At 45.6% G+C, this 19,317-nt stretch overlaps 1 long non-coding RNA gene across 1 annotated transcript in view; it reads right to left on the bottom strand.

The window, feature by feature from the left end:
- The window catches only part of LOC135321520 (uncharacterized), a 30,521-nt gene that overhangs the window by 10,045 nt on the left and 1,159 nt on the right, over positions 1–19,317 (bottom strand). The window contains exon 2 of the long non-coding RNA XR_010381356.1: positions 7,188–7,309. This is a non-coding gene — a long non-coding RNA (uncharacterized LOC135321520). The remainder of the gene's footprint in view (positions 1–7,187; positions 7,310–19,317) is intronic.

Genomic DNA, 19,317 nt, shown 5'->3' with positions numbered 1-19,317 from the left:
CTCAGTTGTAGAACACCTGCTTAGCATGCACAATGTGCTGGCTTCAGTCCCCAGTACCTTCATAAAAATAAATAAAAATAAGTGCTTATTTAAAAATAAGAATAAATTTATAAAAAGAGTAAATGCAGACTAAAAACCACTGCAATCTAGGAGCCATAATTTTAATAAAAAACAAGAGTTTCTATCAAATATTCACTATATGACAATCACAGAGACAACCACAAATCGCCCCTGACCACCATCAGGTGTGATTCTCAGCAACCCTACTAAGTAGACACCGAAGAGAAACCCAGCATTGCGGATGAAGAAACGGAGCTCGGAGGAGCCGGGGATGCTGACCGTCCTGCTCCCCGTGACACCACGTCAGCCCAGGATGAGGGCTGACAGAGCTGCACTGAGGGGACACCCAGCTGCAAGGAACCTTGGTGCACTGGTGAGTCCCAGAAAACACTCAAAACTGTTCAGTGAAGAACCAGCTCAAATATATTACATTGTGCCACATCCTTTAAACAGGGAACATGACTGAGACCTTTTTGATGCCTCCGTGTCCTTTCTGCCATTATCAATTATTTGCCCTCTCAGGGTGACCAGTGATGAACTGGACCCCATATGAAATGCACTCAGATGGCAGAGCTTTTAAAGCTGTTTTATGAAGTTTGTAAGACTCTGTCTATGCCTCACACAGGCGGTCATCCATCACTTCTCACCGGTGTGGATGTACCACATGAAATCACACCTTTCTGCTTTTTAAAATCCCTCCATGTAATCCAGACTTTTCAACAGCAAAGAAGCAGCTCAACCAGAAACAGCGGATAGCTTTTCACCAAATGGAATCGAACAGCCCATCGGACTACCTGGAAGCCCTTTTTTTCTATTAAACCCACTTCCAAGGACTTCATTATTTTCTGATTGGTGGACTTGGCCTCTGACTGGCCTACTCTGAGAGCTCCCAGCCTCACATCCGGGGGTGGGAGAGGACCCTGCTGTTCGGGGAAATCAGTGCGGAAGGCGGAAAACTGCCACCCAGGTCCGCACGGGTAGAAGTGCCACAACGTGCTCAGAAATTATACCGTCAGCAACCCTGGGATCCCATGGACTGATGTCACATTAACCAAACTCATGAGAGACTGATGCAAGAAAACCAGAAATTGAATTTATTAATGTAACAGGAGATGTGAAACTACGAACCAGACTGAAATATCAGAGTTCAACTATGAGTACAGATTCTCCTCAGCGGCCCAATCACGGGCAGGCAGTCACATGGCAACCATGGACAGAAGCAGAGCAGGAAGGGTTTCTAGATTAACTCAGTGGACTAAATTTCTGTTATACGAACAGATCTGCTGCCCAGAAGACATTTAACGCCAATCACGGTGCACTGTCCGTGGACAGTGGCTGAGACACGACTGTGAGCACCTGTGTAACTCTCCTTTCCCTGTCCTTTCTGGGCTAAGTGATGCACAGAGGTACAGAGATCCAGGGATGCAGATACCTCTAAACACCCAAAGCCCATCCCTGGGAGCCTGGAAACCAGACAGCCATGGTTTAAATACCAGCTCTGCCACTTACTAGCTCTGTGACCTTGGCCAACTTTCTTACTCTCTCCATGCCTCAATTTCCACATTGTAAACCTGGGATAACAATCAAATATCCCTTACTCACTTGTTGTGAAGTTTGAAGGATTCATTTCTGTAAAACGCTCAGAAAAAAATGTAGCACATTTTTGGTGCTCAACAAATGTGAATTTAATAAGAAAGTGATTTACAAGTCTCCCTACTAATCATCTTCTGTGTTTCATGGCTAGTCTGAGTCCCAAAGGAAATCCTTATTTCCCCTCTTATAAACTCTTGGGGAGCACCCTTCTCTTGCATCCCACCACCTGTTTAAACTGTGAGAAGGGATGCCTCCTCCACACTCCTCTGGTCCATGGAGAGTGCTTCCCCCTTCACACCCCTGACCCCTGGCCAACGGCTAGCACTCTTCACAATAACAGATTGAGGTGTGAGTCTGGAGAGACAAGCAGGGCATATGAAACCTTTCCTTTCCCTCCAGTGTTGGCCACCCTTGGGAAGCACCCGGGATGCTCAGCTCCATGGCAGGGCAGCCCTGTGCAGGATGGGGCAGATCATCTTAAGGGAAGGCTCGCTGTGGCCCAGAGCTAACTGGGACTGCATGAGTCTCTAATTCTGGGACACAGTATCATGACACGCATTTTCCCACAGCCCTGAATTTCATGGAGAACGTGGCTTCATCAGTAATAAAGGAGACATTTATCGCCTGTCTGTTCTTCTGTGTCATCTCTCAGTTGGCTGCTGGAGAAAACATGTGTATAAGTATTGGGTCCACTTAAGCCCCAATATATATGAAGTACCAAAAAATTCTGTGGCTTAACATTGTTTCAGGGTGACTGCGTAACGGTCTTGACTTTGCTGATGCTAAATTATGGGTATAGGAACTATGGAACCTCCTCAAATACTTTCATCATAAAACCAGCTTTTCTTATTTTCCTGTTTCTTAGTAATTGCCAAAGACTGTAAAATGATGGCTTCATACAAAACAGGAGCTAAACTTTATGAGCCCTTTGACATTCCCACTGTGCTAAACAATTTACATAATTTCTGATTCTCACAATTCTGCAAAGCATATACGAGCATCCCCATCTCACAGACGAGGGAGAAACTCAGAACAAACTGACTCAGGCTCACGTGGCTCAGTGGCAGCGCGTGCACGCAAACCCAAGTCAAATCACTACACCCCTTCTTCTATGTACAAAATCACCTCCCACCAAATGACACACAGCGGGTGGGTCAATACTCAGGGAACTCAGTACACTTTTCAGCTTTAAGGTGCTCAAGAGGCCGCTTCTAGCTGCTTTATAAAATCCCGGCTCACTGGTTGCTAACACTGGAATAAAAGACTGATTTTGCCATTGTTTGCACAGCAAGTCTGAAATGTTCACAGCGAGATGACAGAATAAAACAAAGATATAAGCAGAATAATTTTTCCAGGTAGACAGACATAATGGACATTGTGCTATTCTGAAGCACTAAGCAACGGAATCAAAGCAAAAAAATATTTGTTAAGCCTTCTTTTACAAACAGGAAAATTAAGACTGTATGAAGGTGCAACAGCGCCTCCTATGGCTAAAAAGACCTTCCAGGTTGCCGGGAAAGATGCAACACAAAAATTGCCTGTTGAATCAGAAACAAGAATCAGATAACTAAAAGCTTATGTAGCACATACTGCAGTTTGCTTCGGGGAAGGGAGGGGTATTCAGTATTTAATCTGACATTGCTAATACTCTTGAATATAAACAAAAGACACAGGCTCATGGAAACTCATTTTAGAAGAGGAAAGAATCCAGTCCAGCCACTTCATTTTACAGGAGGGGAGACTGAGATCTGGGATCTGTCCTTCCGGCAATCAGCAGCAAAGCTCTCTCTCCTAGGCCTCATGTCATGCACTGTAGCAAAAACCAACTGATCTGTACTAGACCTCTATTCATAAAAGTCACGTCTGTATTTTTCCAAAATTAGGTAATCTAAGTATCTTGCAAAATACTTCTCAAAGAGCCAGGAAATCATACAAGTGTATTGAAATACAAAAACATTTATTTGCACATTAAAACAGCATGAGATTTATTCTATTAAAAAAAGTGACATGTCAAATCAATGTTTTGATATTTTAAAACCTATTAAGCATTCAGAAAAATAAATCAAAATTTCTTTAATCACAAAAGAAAGAAGCTTATTCCCTTAAAATGATCAATGTGGATTTTTCTAAACTTAATAGTTCTGGTCAGATTTCTACGAATTTAAATGTCTGAGTGGATGGTTACACGGCAACATGAATTCTGAGTTGTAACAACACACATTCTGTGTAAATAATCTTCAAGGCCGTCTGCTTAAAGTGATTTAACTAGTCCCTGTCTCACTAGAATGATACAGATTTCATTAAACCTTCATACTGCACACACACCCAAAACCCTGTATCCTTGTTACTTTAAGCCATATTCATATATTCATATATATGCATATTGAATATGCATCAGAAACAAGCCACCCTCTTTAGTATTCAAAGTTGATCCTTCTAAACTATCTGTCCTTGTGACAGCATATTTTTACTAAGAAGCTCTTGGGTGCTTCGTATACAAGGCGTCTACATCTCACAGTCAAACAAGGTAAACGGCATCACTCAAATTTCACAAATGAGGAAATGTACTTAAGCCATGAAAACAACTTACATATTCATCATCAGGAAAGAAAAGAGTAAAGATTTTACTTACAATATTCACTGACAAAACTTTCCTCCATACTAAGACTACATAGAACCAATTCAGTCTTTGTAAATTTTTCTGTCAATAAGCACCACTAGAGAAAAACAAGCAACATCATTAGCAATGGTTGGACTTTCAAAGCCCACTCCTATTTTGCACTATAATCATTTTTAATATTTTTTTTTAGTGTTTACAGAGCACTAAAATAAAAAAATATAAACTTTTTAAGCCATTGCCTGAGAATGCAACATTTGTGAAAATGTACAATTTCAATTTATGCCACTCTGTCTCACATTCTCACTGGTGTGTCTCCTTTGAAGGCTTCATCAAACTGAGACCGCTAAAATCGTTCACTTATGGACTCACAGGAGTTCGGGAAACCACTCAACACGGGGCTGATCAGAGGAGACATTGAGAAAGCATCCTGTGCAGCCTGGGTTCCAGCCCTGAGTCTGCCAGCGCCAGCTGTGTGAGATTTTGGACAAGCTGCCCCATTTCTCAATCCCTCAGCTGCAAAAAAGGAGACACTGATGCCTACCCTTAAACACCTGCTATGAGGTAAAATATGAGGAAAGCATTTTAGCCTTAGGGAGGTGTCCACTCAGAGCAAGCTTGGTCATTATGATGATGAGGATTACTTTTAATAAGTTAAGGCAGACAAAAAATTAGAAATCACCATAAAGGAGAAACATTTTATGTCAATGAGCATTTCCTTTTGAATGGATTGCAGAATGTTTTATAGAATTTTTTCATAAACCAATTTTTGTCCACTAATTATAGATTTACAAGTTCATGGACATGTCTCCAGAAAAAGAATTAGAGGCCTCTAACCTCTGAATACTAAGAAAGAAAAGTTTAAAAAAAAATCACGGGGGAGATTATACCTCACTTGAGAGAGTATGTGCTCAGCATGCATGAGACCCTCAGTTCAGACACCAGTAACGCCATTTAAAGACTTTTTTTTTCAAGAAATGGAGAATTAAATCAAAAAGATGGAGGAATACAGAATTTTTTTAGAGACTCAACTCAGATTTAAGATGGGGGAAAAATATCCATTTCTCATAGGAAATCTTGAGAACTATGTAAACCGGATCTGAGTTGTCTAATCTTTTAACATTATTCATGAATTCCTATTACAAAGTCTTAAAACTGCCTGATAACCCACAGTGGTGATACTGATCATAACAGCTGCCAACAACGGATTGAGCTCCGGCTAGGACTGCTCTGTTCGGCCATCTCTGCCCCTGAGGCCTCACCAGGCTGAGAGCACTAAATTTTGTCATTCATGAGCATCTCGTGTAAGTCCTCCCTTTCTGCTCCTCACTCTCCCCTCACCAGCCCCTCTGAGGGAAACACTGTTATCATCTTCCACACCCACAGATAAGGCCACTGAGGCACAGAGACTAAACCTGCTCCAGGTCACATCGGCATTAAAGGACCTCTATATTTCTGCTGTTTTACTATTGACAAAGGAATCTGAGATATCAATTCAAGGGAGACTGTTAAATAATCAAGTCTGTCAGGTCTTCACCTCAAAGAGCAGATACTATAGATTCCTGATGTAGGATGAGGCTGCCGCCACAAACTGACTCAGCTTGAAATTAATATCCAAGATGAAGCAGCGGATACACGTAAATATTCACGATTGTCAACTCCGCTCACGGGTCTGGGCACTTCACTGCCTGAACGGGGGTGAAATCCCCACCCCTGTCAGGGATGGAAGCGAGGCTCTTCCCAGTGTCACCCAGGCTTCACGGGCTGTTTCCCCCCACAGGCTGTCCTCAACGATTAAAAATCTCTCAAGATTTTTACACCATGCAAAACTGAAAGACATTTCTGCAGATGGAGCATTTTCTCAAGCTTAAAAATTTTTTGCTTACACTCAGCAAGGGGGAAAATAACACATGACTCTGCAAAGTCTCTGAGCCTCACCACTCACAGGAGTAGAATGGCCTCAGCACAAGATGACTCTTCACGTATGAGAACAAAATAAAGCCGCCCCCAACCACAGGCACTCCCAGAGACAGCGCTCAGCAGTATTCTGCACAGTCACGGTTGTGCAGCACTCACCACCATCTATTTCCAGAACACTTCATCACCCCAGAAGAACATCCCTGTCACTAGCAGTCACTCCCCAACACCCCTCCACCCAGCCCCTTGCAACCATCACCTGCTCTCTGCCTCTGCCTATTCTGAGCATTTCAGATCACTGAAGTCAACAATATGTGGCCGTTTGTGTCTGCTTCCTTTCACTTAACGTGCTGTTATCAAGGTTCGTCCATGTTGAAGTGGTATCAGCATCTCTCTCTTTTTTTTTTTTTGAAAGTGTTAAAGTTTATTAGAAGGTGGTAAGTACTATCAAATAGAGTAGAGAGGAGCATAAGTGATTGGGTTTCAAAGGGAAAAGAGCGGGTTGAGCAGTCAGGGTGGACTTCCCAGAAGCGGTGGCCATTTTCATATTCCCCTTTATTATTTTTTTCTTTTTTATTCACTCTTACGTCTGAATAATATTCCACTACATGGAGATACTACATTCTGTTCATCCATTCAGCAGCTACGTATGGACAAGGTCCAGAAGAATGAGTGTAAGAGGTGACTAGGCAGGGATGGCATTTAAGCAAAGGGCAAGATGTGCTTTCAAAAAATAAAAGCCAACAAACAGAGGCACAAGGAAATTCAGCGCGTTTCTGAGAAAGTGCATGCTTGCTTCAGCATGACTGCCGTGCAGGGCTGGGGGGGTGTGGAGTGACAGGAGACACAATGAGGGAGTCACCTGAGAATATTCCCCATGCAAGCAGCTCAGCCAATTCTCCTCCCTCATCCTGTATTTTAGAGCCATTTTTGATAGGTGTTCTATTTCAAGTAACAGTACTTAGTTACACATCTGATCATCTGCATCAGATCACCTTACCTCCAAGGCACAGAAAGTCATTCACTGACTGGAGCAGCTCCAAGACATAACGGTGATGGACCAGGGAGTCCTGCAGCATCCCGGCCTGCAGGCACAAACCCCCACATGTTCCATGGTGATGTCTGGAAAGTAAAATGCATGGAAATATGTCACTGCTTGTGCACGATATCTGCCCCCAAATTGCCCCAAAATCATGCTGGCAAAGCACTACTGAGCCCTCTCACTACAAAAAAAAAAAAAAATAGATAGAGAGAGAGAGAACAGAAAAGAAAAGAATAAAGCTAAGAAGGCAAATTTAGGGTCTTCCATTGAAAACCAGCAAGCATCACTGCCAGTATCTCAGCTGGAATGGTCCTGACTTCAAAAACCACTGCGCAGTTACATTGCAAACGTTATAGACATATATGTATTCCACGTAGATGATATTACAGTAGGATTTTTCTTTTCGAAATTTCCAGTTGCAACATTAACACAAGAGAGTTTATGTTTCAGCTTTAAAAATATCAATTATCTTCCACTGTCTTAATTTTGAACCTATTATTATTTTATAAAGGGTGCTATGCTGCACATTATAAACCAACTGTTTGGCTTCTGCCAACAAGAACTTTATGACTTCACTATTTCAGAGCAAGATTTAATGATGCTTTGAGAAGTGGGGCCTGGGGCGCTCACTAACAGCTTTTTAAATACTGACAAGGATGTGCTATTTAAGTAATGCAAAGGCTCTACCTCTACATTAACTCAGAAACCAAAGAAAGTACACCAAAGCCTTACTTTAACATTTTTAAATGTTGCTATTCTTTTGAATATTAAATTTCTTAAAAGATAAGATTTTTTTTTTGAGAAAGACAGCAGCTGTATTAAATTTCCTCTCACCAAGAAAGCAATCTTTATCAAGAATAAATACCCCTATGGAAATCCAAAAGACGGGACGTTTATAGCTAAGTGAACATGCAGATCTCAACACAAGCCTAAATCCTATCAGATCTCACTCGAACGAGCTCAACAAACTCCTGGACTACCCTGAAACTTAGCTCTTCTGTTCCAAATGTTGGCTGAGCTAAGATCATCACACAAGGCAGGGAAGAAGAGAAAAGTCCACCTGGCTGCATCCGTTTTCTTCCAGCCACAAGGTGCCGCTAGGGGGTCCCCGTTAATAAGCCCTCCCCATGAGGAAATCCGGCATCCACAATGACTCTGACGTCCCCAAGCAACCCCGACGCCCCTCTCCCACTGGTGGTCCCCCAGCCTGTCAATGGTCTTCTAATGACCCTCCCAGTTGGTGGCACTCTCCCCCTCTTCCCCGCTTCACACACACACACACACACACACACACACACAGAGCCAGGACAGCCTTCCCAAAGCACAAATTTGATTACATCACCCCCACTTCAAACCCTTCAGAGGCTCCCTGGTAGAGTTCTAGCCCCACCCCCGACGCTGCTCGCCCAGCCTCACTTCAGTACCCAGGTCCCCAATGACCTCAGGTGCCCCCTGACCTGCTGCTACTTCCCACTTGCCTCCAGGCTCATTTTGACTGTTTGTCAAGGAAGCCTTCCTTCCCTCGAACCTCTGCACTTTGGGTTAGGTGCCCCTGCTGTGTTCCTAGAACATTCTACTCTAAGACAACTTCTGACACTGCTAAGCTCTCAAGAAGCAATACATTTTGCTTAATACTGTGAGTCCACCCTCTCTCCCCTGGACACTCAGAATTGCATGTGTTATGAATAAATGAATGAAGGGGTGGGTCTCAAAGGGACGGGCAGAGCTGCTCTCGCCCACCCCGACCCCTTCTTTCTGTAGAACATCAGAAGCAAAACCAGGAGTACCTCTCCTGAAGGTCACTTTCTGCTGACACCCTTCACTGCCTCTTCTGTGTCAGTTCTAGTAAAAAACCAAGCTCCTCCAAAGCCCTCCATCCCTAGGCCCACTCCAGTGTCCTCCCAAGCAGGGGCACCCTCCACCCTGGACCGCACAGTGCACTCTCCCCGAGTCCCCACCCCACAAGCCTCCAGGCCTCTACCCGGGCTGCTCCTGCCACCTGAGTCACCCTCTTGATTCCTTCTCCTGGCTGACTCTTACTCTGCCCTCATAACTGAATGTAGAGCCCATTTCTTCAAGGAAGCCCTCTCTGATGATGTCCTTTAGCTCTTGGCTGGGCTCCCTCTACAGCAGGACTGCTTGGCGACCAACTGGTGTTTGTCCACCTGCTCCTCGGAGACCATGACCTCTTGGAGGCCACGTGGGAAAAGGACTGAGACGACAAGATGGGTGGGAAGAGCAAAAAGCTAAATCACAGCCCAAGTCCCAGATTCAAGGATTCTGTCTCAGAAGAAAAGAATAAAATGTTTCATACGTATGTCATTTGGCTATGAGTTTTGTGGCTCATGGAAAGCAAGAGGTTGGTGTTCTAGTCTAAAATCCAAGTTACATGCAAAGAAATGTACATATTCATATCCAAAGGAAACCAGAGCTGCTCAACAACAGTTTGCAGTTAAAATCAAAGGAACTTTTATAAAGGCAATCTCTCTCTCTCTCTCTCTTTTTTTTTTTTTTTGTATCATATAGTTGTAGAAGTATTTGTATAACTAAGTGATGCCTACAGCCTATGATTCTGCACTGGAGTGTTTGGGGCTGAGGAAGCCCAGATTACATGCACTGTGTAAATACAATCACACCAACACACTGACAGGCGCCCTAGTGGCTGAGCTGAAGTTCCAAAGCAGACAACCTTACGTTGCAAGACAGCTCTCATTAGAAAGTAAGGAATGCAATGTTCTGTACTCAATTACAAACGTTATATGGGCCATTAAGCGATAGTGCATCTTGTCTAATGAAACCCCAAAATAAATTGTTAACGTCGATTTTCTCCATCTGACCCTTCTTTGCTAACTTTGGATATCAAACCCTCACTCCATACGGAAAGCTCAGATCTACGTTGCTGCAGGTTACATCCCGTGGAAGAAAGCCTATCAAGGGAGAACTGGAGAGTTTCCCTTCAGAAGCTGCTAAGTCTGGTTTTGCACCTGTACGTCATTTGCAGCCACGTCAGCGTCAAAGGAGTAAGACCTTACCTCTGTGGGGCGAAAATCACTGCGGTGCTTCTGAACCATTAAACACTGAGCTTTGTGAAACAGTCCTGAAGCACTTAAATAGTACTTTTTGTGAAAGGCTCCAAAACTGACCCAATACACCAATCCAGGTACAACAGGGAGGTACCGGAATTAGTAGATAGAACATGCCCTTGAAGTCTGACAAGGCCCTGCTTGAATCCTGCTACAGCATTGACTAGCCGCTAAACGGACCAATTCCTTAACCCCTCTGAGAAGGATCCCAATCTGCAAAAGGGGGCTGCCACCGCCCACCTGGGAGGCATGGATGAGAAAGCAACACGCAAGTAGTGCTGCCGACTGGTACCTGACACGGGGCCTGACTAGCTTCCCTCCACTGCCCTTCTCTCCCTTTAAACTTGCACTGTTCCCCCTGGTAAGGGTCAAGCCCCCGGACCAGACTGCCCGATTCTTCTGTGTATCCCCGGATTCATGCCTTACCTTTAGGAGGCCAGAAAAAGAACTATCTCCTCCAACTTCACTATCAATGTTCTTAAGAGTCTGGGTTTTTTTAACTCTATTTTGGAGGAAGACTATTCCAAAACTGTCCAACCACCATTCTCCACTTTGGCTCCTCTCCCAGCGCCCGCCCCTTCTGACCTCAAATCTTCTGTCTGTTGGCCTTTTGTTCGTGGGAAAGAGAGTCCTCTAGGGTGGAGACTCCCTAGGCCTCTGTCCCTCCCTCACAGGTGAGTGTGACTACCTTCTCCCCACTCCCCACTCCGACTCCAGCTTCCGAGGAGGTTCCCCTCCTGGACCATGCAGCCTCTGCATCATCCCCAGACGCGCACGCGTGGCCACAACCCTCCGTTCAGATTTCTTCCTGGGTGGCCCTGCCCACCCCCAAGACCCTTAAGGATAAATGCCATTGCTCTGAAAATCCCAAACGCCACTGAGTGACACACCAAAGCTGCATGGTCTGGGCTTTCCTCCAACCCAGGCACAGCCCTGCCCCGCCTCAGCCTCAGTCTGCACCTCTCGAGATGAGCTCATCCACCTGCACGGCTGTGAACACCAGCTAAGAATGACAACCCCCAACGTGTATCTCTATTCCGGCTCTTTCTCATGAGCCCCGGGGCCATAGACCCGAGTGCCTCTTTGAAGTCCTAACTTGGATGACAAATGGAATCTTAAAAATGCCTCATGTCCACCATTTACTCTAGAGTTCGATTCCTGGCAGGTACCTCCCAGGCTCCCGATTTTAGTAACAGACCCAGAACCCACCTAGGTTTTTGAGGTCACATTCAATTTCCCCTGTTCCTCCCCCCGGCCCTGCCCTGGATTCAGTCTTGTCATTTCTATTGCTAAGCCAGTCTCAAGTCTGGTTCTGCAAGGACCACGGATGGAACCCCACAAGCTCACAGCAAGGTGCAGTGCGTCACAGTCCTCCGAAGAGAGCTCCCTGGAGGGGGAGGCATCTCCTGCCTCTGGTCACCTCAGAAGGCACTGGATTCTCACAAAGGAGGCCCAGGAGAAGGGACTCAATGTTCTCCTGTGGTCTGAACTTTGAAGGGTCCAAGGTTTGGGGGAGTTCCTTGTTAGCAGTCACACCTGCCAGTGAGCAGATGAGGATGGGGGAACCCAGGCAAGGCTGTTCTCACTCCGACCCCTGGGCTCTCGGGAGCCACGGGAAAGGCCTGTGTTCAGGGCACAGCCCAGCCTTCACAGATCCCAGCCTGCATTTGCCAACCCAGATAGCCTAGACTCCTACTTGCGATTCTTCTGTTCTGTTCCCCCCCAGAATGTGATGGGCTCTTTCAGAACGTCTGGCCTTTCTCAAGCGAGACCATGTCAGTGAAGGATGAAGTGTCCACAATTGGACCAGGGCATGAATGGAGAAACAATGTCTCATGGCCGGCATGACGGTGGTGGCGAAACCCTTCTCCCGGGTGAGATGAACCAGGGTGTGGGTGAGAATGCAAGGTCACTTCACAGCTGACTAGGGTGTTGGAGACTCACTACCGCAAAGTAACGACACGGCCGTCAGTGGTGGACGTCAGCTGCAACAGACACCGAGTCAGCTATTTACTGCCAACATGGGTTAATAGTAAAGGCTGGTGCAGGGAGGCCTGCACGGCTGCTGAGGCAAACCACAGACCCGGCTCTGAATGCCCACTGGCTGGAGCAGAGAGGAAGCTACGGTCCCCTTTAGTGGTCCCTGTGTCCACAAGATCCAAGTGAGCCAGCTACTTAGGAGAAGGCCATGTTGTTCTGATACTAAGAAAAACCAGCCTCGTAAAGGGAAAATAAGAGTGGCATGGAGTTTAGACCCGCTCCTGCCTCTCTATGAAGGCAAAATAAAGTAAATGGCACGGGGAAGGTGAATGCAAAAACAAAAAACAAAAAACCGGTGACTGCTTCCTCCAACAGCATCCCCTGCAGCTGCTCACCCTCGAGCCTGCCACTTTCTCACCAGTGACCACTGGCCAGGAAGCTCCGTCACGCACGTCACACAGCGACAGCCCGGAACCGCGTGCCAAGCACGTTTGTGTAAAAGCCAGAATCAAGGAAGATGCTGCAGATTTTGACTTTCCAAGTTTAAATACTCCTTGAAAAAAATCCCTCAGCAGCCGCCTAAATCAATTCACATCTCACTTCTTCAAAACAATCAAACAAATTTAATAAGGGCGCATTTGTCACCAAACATAAGGAGGACCAAACTGGTTCCTCAAAGCAAGGATTTTAACAGGTATCAAACACCAGTGGGGATGTGCTAACAAAGCAAAAATTCCAAAAAACTAGAAAAGAAAAAGATGACTATGATAATATATGGATCAAGGCAACTATTAAGTTTTTGCTTTTTAAAGCGATGGGGACAGCATGGAGGACAATCTGGCTATTTCCAATGCAGGGTGTGCACAGCCCACTTTTCAGACGCAACAACATGCTCACAGGGCAGTACAAGATAGAAAGGGAAATAGAAAAAGGAAAAGAGGAACAGCGAAAATTAGAAACACATGAGAACAAAAATAACTGAGAGCAATTACAAGAATTTACGTGAGTTTGGTGAGGAAAGGGATGAGGGGACGGTGAGACCCACCCTCACCTATTGTTCCAGGGAATGCAGGGGCCTGAGGCGAGCGGCGTTGCCGGGGGACCCCAACGTGGTCAGCTCCCCAAACCTAAACTTCACCTAGATGCGTGTAGACTGCTTTGGAGCTACAAAATGTGGTCGCATTTCAAGCTGGACAATTTTACTCATTCCCACCAAGAGTAACAGGACAGAATTAGGCTCTGTTCCTGCACCAAAGCATTGTTTAAAAAATTAATGACTGTGGAATAGTAAAAGCAACAATGGAGTAAAAGTGACTGGAGGAGAACTTACTTGACCCGAGCTCACTGGCCGCGTTATCTCACTGACGTTCAGATGCTGGTTGAGCACTTACGGTACCAAAACAGACAGACCCACCAGGAGGGAGGTTTAATGCGCTGCTGTATTTTGATGCTGGGAGCCATGCCTGGTACACAAGGTTCTGGGTAAACAATGGTGACAGTGTCAACCACTATGGGCTAAGCACACAACCAGCTACTCCGCCAAATCCCAAGGACAGACTTCAAAAGGCAAAAACAAGCTGGCATTCTCTGGTGTGTCTGCAGACTCAGAGCCAAGCAGTTGTTGAGTAAACATGTCACCAGTGCCTCCTGTGACAAAATAGGAGGCACTGGTAAGGGGGCTGGGGCAGGGCTTCAGGCTTCCACTGCTCACCCACCATTTTGTCCAGGGGGAGAAGGTGGTCCCTGCTTACGTTGCACCAATGCAATGACATTCACTGATGCCTGGGGACTCAGCAGGAGGTGACACGTGTCGGGAATGGAGCCAGCCTGGGAGTGGCACGGTGCTGGCATCTGTGCCCTCAGCTTTGCCCAGGCCACTACATCTGCCAGCTCATCTACAAGAAGCAGAAGGGGAGAAAGCCGTGTAGATCACGGGGCCCTGCGAGGACAAGTACAGGTCATGGCCACGACATGCCTCACCCCTTCCTTAAGACATAGAAGTATGTCCGGGGAGGAAGTGAAAATTCATCCAGAACCCGCCGGGCACCACAAGCAGGTGGGACTCGGGTCCCCTGTGCCTGTCACTCACAGGACTTGTCTGGACTATCTTTTTATCAATTCTCTGGCATCTTCTCCTCCAACTTACCAACAACCAGAAAGTAGAATCTGATTTTAGACTCACAGAGAATCGCAGAAAACCTCCTCCACATCAGGCCCGGCAGCACGTGCCAGGCCCTCCGACCGTCACCTGTGGGACCGCCATGAGCCCTCTCCAGACTCAAGGCCCGAGGCCGTAGGTCGGGGGGACACAGATTCCCACACTCTCCCCAGCAAATGGGGACCACCTCTCGTCAAAGGCATCCCACCTTCTTCTGCCCGAGGGACATCTCGATAGATACACAGGGAAACAGAGCAGAAGGTGGGGGGGTAGGCAGCCCAGAAGAGCTCGTCTGCACTTCCAAAGCAAAGTGGGTCCGTTGACCTAATCACAGGGACAAAGTGAGGACGAATCTTTCCCTGCTGTGCCCCATTCTCTGTGACACGCCTTTCTCTGCCTAAGGAGCTCATTTGGAAGCCCCTGGCAGTGTTTCTGTTGTCCTAAATTGGCATGGTGGTGTCAGGCCGGGAGAGAGTGCCTGAGCCGTGCAGGTGCTGGACCTGGGAGGCAGGAGACACTGGCTCCACCCCCAGCTCAACCAGCACCTCATTCTGCGTCTCAGGATTCAGCATGACATCTATAAGCAAAGGGATGAGACTGTCCCAGGACAGGCTGTCCAACAGGAATGAAATGACTGCCATGTAAAGAAAGTTTCCCAGTTGCCACATTTAAAAATATAACCCCCCCCAAAAAAAACCCTAGAAACTGATTTTAAGAACATACCTTACTTATTCTACAGTATGTAAAATACTATCATTTTGACATGTAATCAATAAAGAAAGAAACAAGATAGTTTACATTCTTTTTACTAGACAAGTCTCAGCGTCTGATGTGCATTTGACCTACAGCACATCTCAGCTCAGACCAGCCTCCTCCCCAGCTCTCCTAGCATCAGTGGCTTTGGCTACTCTATTGGACAGCAACTCCAGGGGTCACACCAGGGGAATTGGCTGAAAAGCGGGAGTAAGTGTCCATAATAACTCTAAAAGAATCTCTCTGAAACAAAGGCGGATTCACTTTTAAACGTCTGAAAACCGGCGGGTTTCACCTCCCTCACGCCTTGGCTACAAGACAGCCCTCCTTGCTGATCCCTTTCTGGATGTAGGGAAGCAACCCTTCACATAGCCAGGGTGGCCGGGCATCCAGGTAGAATTTCCTGCTCTCTGTGTCCAGTCCCACGAAGTCCTCCTTCTCAAACAGGATGTAGAGCAGGAGGATCTTATCCCCAGTCTTGTCGGATGCACAGTCCAGCCACTTGGACTTGAGCATGATGAAGAGAGACTCAGTGAAGTCCTCGATCCTCTTCTCCACCACCCTGCAGTCCTCGTAAATTGAAGGCCACGTCGGTGCGCGGCTGCTCGGCCACCTCCCCATGCAGCACAAAGACAAAGAGCCGAGAGTTATAGAGCATGGTGCCATACAGCTCCTCTGTACATGGAGCTTCTCGAAGGTCTTGGCCAAGAGGCAGTCGGTAATGGTGACAAGGCCCACGACCTTGCGGTGGGTCTGGAAGTCGCTCCACCCATTCTCGGGCGCATAGTGTTGACTGTAGTGGATACAGAGTGCCCACTGCGAGCCGCAAGGGATGATCTGCCTCACCAAGGAGATTCGCTTATAGATGCAAAAGAAATTCTCCTCTGAGATGATCCCCACGGGTTGGACCACCACGGGGAGAGTCTGGTGGTCCTCAGCACACTGCACGTAGTCAGGGATGCTCATGTTGCAGGCCCTGACTACAGGGAAGAGGAGACAGAGGTACATACTGTGCTGCGGGCTGTGGGCCTCACTGGGTTGCGGTGACTTGGTGTGTACCAGTCAGAAGGCAGGGGAAGCCCAAGCAAAGCCGGGGGTAGAGTTTGTCCTCAGCATCTGCACTTGGCTACCGCAGGTCGGATCACATTACGCAGCTTTTGGTCTAGGCTTCCGACCTCTGTAGAAAGGGTCATTTCTTGTTTTCTGTTTCCAAGCACCTAGCCAGGCCCTGATGCAAAGTCAGTGCTGAAAACTGCTGAATAAAGGAATGAATAAAGGAACTGCTTCCACACCCCTCAGCAAGATATAATGCAAAGAAACACAGAAGGATCAAAAGACCTGGATTTCAACTCCAATTTATTTGAACTCCTAAGCTGCAGAATACTTGATAAGAAAACTTGCTTTGGGGAGGAGGGTTCAGTTCAGTGGTAGAACACATGCTTAGCATGTATGAGGTCCTGGGTTGAATACTCAGTACCTCATTTAAAAAAAATGAAAAAAATAATTAAACCTATTTACCCCCCTCAAAAAATATTTTTTGAATTCCAAATTCAAGAAAAAAAAAAAAAACCTTGCAATTGACACAACATTGTAAACATGAGTATACTGCAATTGAAAACAAATCCTTGCCTTACAAGAATATATCTGGATTATGGAATTTTACAAATGTAAAATGCCTAGGGTACCACCTGCATAAGAAGAAGGAACTGTACAAATTTACTATCCCTCATTTATGAGCTATATTTCCTTTGGGCGGTTTATAACATCTCAGAGCTAATTTTCTCAGATTTAAAAAAAAAGAAGGAAACATTACCGGATTCTCCATACTGCTGAAGAATCAGATAAACCTATGATAGCATCTGACCCACAGAGTTTACTCAATAAATGCTTGTTGAATGAATGAATAAACAAGCAAAGTGAATGCTGCTCCCTGCCACAGAGCATCATGATGGTACTGCCTGGAAATCCCAAGCCCACGTTTCACCCGACTCTACACTAACCATGGGTGACCTGGGCAGGCCTGTGTGCTCCTCTTAACCCCAGTTTAATCATGAATAGAAATGAGGGCAATAACACAAACCTCAAAGGGTTAGTGAGTCATTACTGAATTGTATCCCAACTTTGCAAGATGGAACCTTTAAAGAAACTTGGGCAAAAAGTCCGTAGGCCCTCTCCATATTATCTCTTACAACTACATGGGAATATGCAATATATGTCAAAATAAAATGTCTAATTTATTAAAGAGGCTATTGAGGTTAAATGAGCTCACTGTCTCAAATAAGGAACACACAGTACAAATAGGTCAATGCCCAGCCCATGAGATACACTCAGTAAACATTCCCACTGAGCCCACTGGTCCCTCCAACTTCAGAGCACGATGATGTGTCCTCATGGCCAGAGGCCCCTGCACCTGAAACTAACAAAGCTAATGGTCCCCACTTTTAAGAGCCCCTGCCAACACCGTAGGACTAATTTTGTACTTGTATTTTTTTCTTTTTATTAAATAGAAAAACGTAATTGCATAGCCTTCAGGTCACCAAAACCTGACTACAGAGTTCATGATGTCAGCCCTTCTTCATGAAACAATAAAATGAAAAGCCATTTCCACAAGATCTCTGTGTATATCTACTAGGGAACTTCATCCTGGACTGAGAGGAAGAGGCCTGGGGAGGAGGGGGCCATCTGCGGCACACAGACCCATGGGCCACCTGTCCCACGATGGACTTTAGACCCAACACTCACCCTCAAGGAACTTCAAAATAGACACAGACAGAGTGCTGTGGACAAGATTTTTTTTTTTTTAAAGAAATCCCTGATTCTCTCGCAGGTTTTGTTTCTACCGAGAAACAAATGTCTTATGTGTATAATGTTTCACAAAAGACTTAAATTATTATCACCCCAACTTGACGCATTAAGAAACTGAGGGAGAGAGGTTTATCAAATTGTGCAAGATTAAAGACAGGCAAAAAAAAAAAGATTAGAGAGAGGCCACGTCGGACACTGTATTTAAACCCAAGCCCCTGTTCCAGTGTTCACACTAGAAAGTGGGATGAACTGCCCCTTTCCTGCCCTCTCCCTGCAGTAAATGTCTGAAGAGTCTTTTCTGTGCCACCTGGAATCACAATCACTTCAATTTTCCACAAAGAGCTATGTCACTCCTTGGAGGATGTGTCAAAATGTATATGTTGAATGGGAGGAGAGATTTGTATTTTCTGTTTCTCAAAGGAAACATGGCTTAAAAGAAAGTGAAAAGCACCTTTCTAGTCTAAGTCTTCATTGTGCAGAGAAGGAAACGGAGGCTCAGAAGAGATGAGGAAAGGGCCTTATTAACAAATATTGCCTCAGCGCAGCACCAAGCCAGCCTTGGGCACTTCTGGGGGAGGATCTGGAAGGCCCAGGAGAATGAGTCTTAGAAAAAGGAAAGAGAAGAAGCATACAAGGCCCCGTCTCTACACCACCATACCATGAAGTTCCACCAAAATACCCAGTATGGGTGCAGCCAAAATTAAGGTGGGCTAAACCGGTTATAGAATCCTGGAAGTCTCAACCTTAGTGGAAATTCCAACATTTACTATGTTTTTTTTCCCAGTTCAAGCATCAGCTCAGTGGGTGCTCTGTACCAGGCACTAAACGAGGCCTGGAGTTCTCCCAAATACACAACTCTTATATCACGTGTGCAAACCACACACAGGCCCACCAGAAGGAAAATGCCCACAGATAAGGTGGAATTACTGAAACTGAAAGCAGCCAACCAGCATATATTACTAGGAAAAACGGTGCTGCTAGAAATAGACTCATGGACATAGAAAGCAAACTGTGGTTAGCAGGCAGGAAACGGGGGATTAACAGATACACATTAATAAATATAAAATAAATGACAAGGACCTACTATATAGCACAGGGAACTATATTCAATTTCTTGTAATGAGTTGTACTAAAAACAATCTAAAACATATGTAGATACATATGCATATGTTTATAACTGAATCTCTGCTGTACATCTGAAACTGACATTCTAAATTGAGTACACTTCAATAAAAAATAATTTTAAAAAATAAGTAAAAATAAAAGCAACGCCATTTAGAAAAAATAAAAGAATACTCTGATCCCCTTA

This window comes from Camelus dromedarius, chromosome 6 (genome assembly GCF_036321535.1).
Source record: "Camelus dromedarius isolate mCamDro1 chromosome 6, mCamDro1.pat, whole genome shotgun sequence".
In the NCBI taxonomy this organism is placed as follows: Eukaryota; Metazoa; Chordata; class Mammalia; order Artiodactyla; family Camelidae; genus Camelus; species Camelus dromedarius.
Note: the sequence above shows the minus strand (reverse complement) of the source record. Positions and strands in the feature narration are given on the sequence as shown.